This window comes from Hylobates moloch, unplaced genomic scaffold (genome assembly GCF_009828535.3).
Source record: "Hylobates moloch isolate HMO894 unplaced genomic scaffold, HMol_V3 SCAFFOLD_11, whole genome shotgun sequence".
NCBI classification, from domain to species: Eukaryota; Metazoa; Chordata; class Mammalia; order Primates; family Hylobatidae; genus Hylobates; species Hylobates moloch.
The window spans coordinates 60,654,535-60,661,394 of NW_026652286.1; positions in this window are offsets into that span (position 1 = coordinate 60,654,535).

Sequence of the window (6,860 nt, forward strand, 5' to 3'; positions counted from 1 at the left end):
ACCATTTTTTCCCTTCTTCTTTTGAACCGAATAAAATTTTAGGTGGAAAGATGGGTATAGGATTTGAATAACATAGTTTCAACAATTCTTTTTAATTCTAACATTTTATAATTTTGTAATTGTAACAATATCATCTAAGTTTATTCATGATAATTAATCATAATACTGGCATAGATATTGTTTCCCTTTTCTAAGCATTTGATTTACATTATGATACATAGTCAAGTAGTGAGACTTGATTATGCTTTTCAGAATTCATTAGATCTGTAGAAATTATATCCAGGTCTGCAATCACACTGACCCACCCTCAATCATCTTGTTTACATTCTATTCTACCCTAGTCAACTCTAGCTGTAATAAGCCTACTGGAACTTTAACATCGCATCTTCTGCAATTACTTTCCTTACCATTGTAGGCTAAAATTACTCCTCTCTTTACTCTAGAAAATGATAGTGGTTAGCACATTACACAATGATATCATTAATTTTGTATAGCTAAGGATGATCTCAGTGCCCAAGATTTTCTAGTAGTTAAATATTTTCTCATCTCAAACACATTCAGAGTTCCTTCTGACTTTTACAAGTCTTACCCCCATTAAACTCATTTAAATCTACAAAAAAACTGGAAAATAAAGACAAAATCTATTTATCTTCTCATTATTTTCCCTTTTATTTCTGTCAGCTCTTGAAATAAACTGGTTTTGCCTTTACATCTAATTTTTATTATTTTATGCAGGCTGAAAAGGAATTTATTTATTCAAGCAAATAATGTCATCAACTTATAATGAAAGAATGTACACTGTTTTCAACTGGCTGGAGATTGATATTCCTATTTAGAAAAATACTTACTATAGCATGACAAGAAGATGTATGGAAAATAAAAGTCTAAATAAATTGCTTGGAACAAATAGACTTGGAACAAAAGCAAAGGTTGTTGGCTCAGATTGCTGGGCAATACATGAGACCAATGTTTCACAAACTCTGTGTTTCTCCAGCTGATAATAGATTTCCCCTGAAATGAACAGTTAATTTCCTGGTCAAATACATTGGAGGAAATGCTGTATAGTGTGATTTAAAAGATAAATTAACCATTTAAAAATGTTCAGAAGTCCTACTGAAAAGAAATCCTTTATTCTTAAACACTTACACAAACATTTCTCAATTCACTAATAATTTCAGATGAGCCAGGAAACTTTTGACATGGACTATTATACAGTTATTCCCAAGTATCTGTTCTCTTTTATTAGTTGATTCTGTCAGTCAGTGTTTGGTTGCAGAGTACTGACTCTACTGTAGATATTTCTAGGAGAAATAAATTATAAATATGTGCTAAATGGCTAACAGAATTTGGGGAATAAATGAGATAACAGACTTTTACGCAGAACTTCTAAAAATCACTTGGAAAACCACAGAACTGTGTCTGTAAGGGTTTTGCTCTTTCCATCATAATCAGGAATCTGACTGTTGAATTGAGAAGCTGCTGCTACAGAAAGTTCCATATCCTCTCTGTTTTGTTGTGACCCACACCAGCAAAATAGAGGTCTCACATCTGGCCTTTCTCTCTACTTAAAACAATTTAAATTCAGATTTCACTCTTGTGCATCTGATTGGTGAAACATAAACATATCCAGAATCTCAGCTTCAACAGAATCTGGATAATGTGATTTTCAGCTTTCCAGCCTCTGCTTCACAGTATCCTATACACCATAATCATTTTGTCCCAACATATACTGTATTGCAAGATGCTAAGGTTTCTGATGATGCAGTGGGATGAAATAATAATTCTAAAAATTCTGGCCAGGAATGATGGCTCATGCCTGTAATCCTAGCACTTTGAGAGGCTGAGGCAGATGGATCACTTGAGCTGAGGAGTTCAAGACCAGCCTGAACAAAAGGTGAAACCCCGTCTAAAAAAATACAGAAAAAAATAGCTGAGGGTAGTAGCATGCATCTGTAGTCCTAGCTACTGGAGGGCTGAAGCAATAGGATGGCTTGATCCTGGGAGATCAAGACTGAAGTGAGCTGTGATAGCGCCACTGCACTGTAGCCTGTCCAGCCTGGGTGACAGAGCAAGACCCTTTCTCAAAAAAAAAAAAAAAAAAAAAAAAAGGAAAAAAATCTAAATAAAGCTAGTTTCATAAAGTTTCATGAAGCCAGAGATTTATTATATGTGCCTAACTTAATATTTGTAATAAAATAGGTACTCAAAAAACAGTGTCATTTAATGAACAAATGCATGAGATTACAGGATCACCCTGCCAACCCTGTTGTTTTCCTGAAGATGAAACAGAACTCTAAAGAGGTGAAATGACCGCTTACATTCTCCACAATGGAATCCATCTAAGGTCTGTTATCTTAAGTGGGTTCTCATTTTATTGTTCCATATTCTTATATTGTAATACAGTGTTTTGCCTTTTAAAAACGATTACGTGGTGAAAGCAATGTGTAATTGTGTAATCGAAAGGAATAAAATTAAATAGAATTAACGTATTAACGAGCAGTTAAAATATGCAGAATGCTATACTAAGTACTGTAGGAAACATAAATACAATATAAATTCTTATCCTTCTAAATCATCAACAACATTGAATTCTAATAATGGACTTTCTTTCTCCATACTACCATACAGAATGTTAGAGCAACATTACACATGTAATTCCTGTAGCCAATTTTATTTACATGCCCCTAAACTTGAAGCCCACTGGTTTATGCTTGTGTTAAATAGCTTTCTTTATTATTTTAATGTTTAAAAATCTTTTGCTAATTTTACATTTACTAGTATTTTCTTCCTTAACATTATTCTCTGTAGTTATTGGCAAATGACATAAGGAAGGTTCTTACATTCATCTATATTTAGCCTTATGTAACATGGAGAGATTTTCTGTAAAGTGTAATTCCATCCGTTTAAGAAGATTTCTGTTAATACCTGTATTAGTCTCCCACAACAAAATATCATAGATGGGTGGTTTAAACAACAAAAATTTATTTCTTACAGTTCTGTAGGTTGGCAAGTCCAAGATTATGGTGCTGGCAAGGTAGGTTTCATTCTGTGGCCTCTTCTTTTGGCTTGTAGGTGATGACCATCTGGCTGTGTGCCCTCATGACTTCTTTGTGTGCATGAGGATGAAGAGAGAGAGAAAGGGAGAGATTTCTTTCTCTTTTTATAAGGGCACAAATCTAATCACAAAGACCTTACCCTCATAAACTAATCTAATCCTAATTACCTGCCAAAGGTTCCATCTCTAACTACCATCATATTGGGAGTTAGAGCTTCAACATATTAATCGAGAGGCACAATTGAGTCCATAGCAATATCAACACAAAACAATATGCATAGAATATTGCATATTAGCAGAATAGGACTGGGGTGCTGGTCTCAAAATTGTCAAAATAGAGGAAACTAGATAACATTCATAGGACTAAACAGTACCTGTGTTGCCATTGCTTAATAGTAGCACTAAGGTTTATAGTATGTATCTTTATCATGATTAATTTTTAAATGATGTTTTTGTACTTCACATATAATGGAAGAAATTTACAGCAGAATATTTTCATATAGTTTCTCTAATACTTTGTGGTACTGTTATAAATGTTTATTATAATCTTCAGAACAGCTGCTAAGAAACTTAAAGTTATAGCTAATGAACTAATAATGGAGATAATATGAGTATCATATGATCTTATATGTAGAAAATCATAAAGACCACCAAAAAACTGTTAAAACCTATAAATGAATTCAGTAAAGTTGCAGAATACAGAATTAAGCTACAAAACTCAGTAACATTTTTAGGCAGTAACAATGAACTACCCAAAAAGAAAATTAGGAAAACTATCTCATTTATGATAGCATCAAAAAGACTAAAACAATTAGGAATAAACTTAACCAACGAAGTGAAAGACTTATACACAGAAAACAACAAAGTATTAATGAAAGAGATTAAAGGCACAAACAAATGAGAACACATCCCATATTTATGGATTGGAAGACTTAATATTGTTAAAATGCCCATTCCACCAAAAGCAATCTGTAGATTTCATGCTATTGCCATAAAAATCCCAATGGCATTTGTTAGAGAAATAGAAAAAACAATTATAAAATTCATATGGAACCACAAAAGACCCAGAATAGCCAAAGCACCCTGGAGTAGAAAGAATAAAGCTAGAGTTATCATACTTCCTGATTTCAAAATATATTACATAACTACAGTAATTAAAACTCTATGGTACTGACATACAGACAGTTATATAAGACCAATTGAATAGAATATAGAGCCAAGAATTCAACCGACACATATGTGGTTAACAGATATTTGAAAGAGTACCAATAATACGCAATGGAGAAAAAATAGTCTTTTTAACAAATTGTGTTGGGAAAACTGGGTGTTAACAAGCAAAATAATGAAATAGGCTCCCTATCTTACACTATACACAAAAATAAACTGTAAATGGAGTAAAGACTTAAATGTAAGATCTGAAACTGTGTAACTCCTGAAAGAAAACACAGGGAGAAATCTCCATGACATTGGTCCTGACAATGATTCCTGGCTATGACACCAAAAGCACAAGAAATAAAAGCAAAAATAGACAAGTGAGACTATATGAAACAAAAAGTTGTCTGCACAAGAAAGGAAACAATCAACAGAGTAAAGAGGTGACTTACAGAATGAGAGAAAATATTTGCAAGCCATGTGTACGGGGTTAGTATATAAAATATATAAGGAACTACTACAACTCAACAGCAAAAAAGTATGACTTAATTAAAATATGGTCAAAAACCTGAATAGATACTTTTTCTGATAGAGGCATACAAATAAATGGTCAGCAGTTATCTGAATAGATGCTCAGCATCACTAACAACCAAGGAAATACAAATCAAACTGAAGTGAGATATCACCTCATACTACCAAACAAACAGAAGTTGAATTTTGGTGAGAATGTGTAATACTTGGAACCTTTTTACACTGTTGGTGAGAAAGTAAAATAATTCAGCTGCTATGGGACACAGTAGGGAGGTTCTTCAAAAAATTGAAAATAAAGCTATCACATAATTTAGCAATTCTACTTCTGGGCATATACGCTAAAGAAATGAAATAAGGATCTCTAAGGAATATTTGTACTCCTGTATTTATTACATCACTCACAATACCTAAATTATGGAAGCAACTGAAATACCTATTGAAAGATGAATGGATAGAAAACAATTGTGATTTTTTGCATACAATAGAATATTATTAAGCCTTAAAAAAGAAGGAAATTCTGCCATTTGCCACAACATGGATGACCTTGAAGGACATTACACTAAGTGAAATAAGCTAGTCACAGAAAGATAAACACTACGTGATTTCACTTATATGAGGTATCTAAAATAGTCAAACTCAAAACAGGTAATAGAATAGTGGTTACCAGGGAGCAGGGGGACAGGGAGTTGTGGACTTGTTGTTCAATTGATATAAGGTTTTTATTATGCAAGATAAATTAGTTCTAGAGATCGGCACTATAGAACAATAGTTATAGTTAACAATACTATATTATGCACTAAAAAATTGTTGAGGGTAAATTTTATGTTAAGTGTTTTTATCACAAAAAGGAAACCACAAACAAACAATAAAACAATGGGACATAGGAAACTTACGGAAATGGTGGATATGTGCGTTACATTGATTGTGATGATTGTTTCATGAGCATATGCTATGTCAAAACTCATGAACTGTAGACATTAAATATATACATTTTATTGTATGTCAATTATACCTTAATAATGCTATCGAAAATAAACTAACAAAAGAAGAACAAATTAAACCCAAAGTAAGAAATGGAAACAAATAATAAAGACAAGAAAATAAATGAATAAAATTAAATTGGAAAACCAATAGAAAAAACTAGTGAAACCAACAACTGCTTCTTGTCAAAATTCAATACATTTGGTAAATCTCTAACAGCAAGGGATAGCACATTTTACTAATATCAGAAATGAAAGGGCAGGAGGAAGCATAACTATATATTGTTCTTAATTTAACAGAATATAAGAAAATATTTTGAACAGCTTTATGTCAAAAACTTCACCACATAGATTAAGTGAACAAATTCTTTAAAAGAACAAAGTAACAAAGTTCACCAGGAATAAATAACCCATATAGCCATGTATCTACTTTATTCAGTTTTTTTTTATCTTAAAGGTATGTTGAATTTTGTCAATTGTTATTTCTGCATTTAATGAAATAATCTTATGGCTTTTCTTATTTAGTCCAATAATAGTATAGAAATTACTGATTGATTTCAAATAATAAACAAAACTTGAATTCTTTTTTTTTCTTTTTTGAGATGGAGTCTCTCTGTCGTTCTGGCTGGAGCGCAGTGGTGCCATCTGGGCTCACTGCAACCTCTGATCCTGGTTCTCCTGCTTAGCCTCTTAAGTAGCTGGGATTACAGGGATGCACCACCATGCCCAGCTAATATTTGTATTTTTAGTAGAGATGGGGTTTTGCCATGTTGGCCAGGCTGATCTCGAACTCCTGACCTCAGGTGATCCACTGGCCTCAGCCTCCCAAAGTGCTGGGATTACAGGTGTGAGCCACTATGCTGGGCCCCAAACCTTGAATTCTATAGTAATCCCTTATTTGTTCATGATATATTTTCCTTTCTTAAAATATATTTCTGATTTGACTTTCTCTTTTTTTACATTATTAATATTAATCATTTTTTAAGAGTATCTTGTTTTGCTACTAGAATAATGCTGGCCTCAAAAAATAAATGGGATGTGTTATCTGATATGTTAATTTCAGAGTTTCAGGATAAATATGAAGAAAAACTCTAGCTCTTCACAGTCAAATGATTAAGAAAACAAAGGTAAAGGAAAAATCT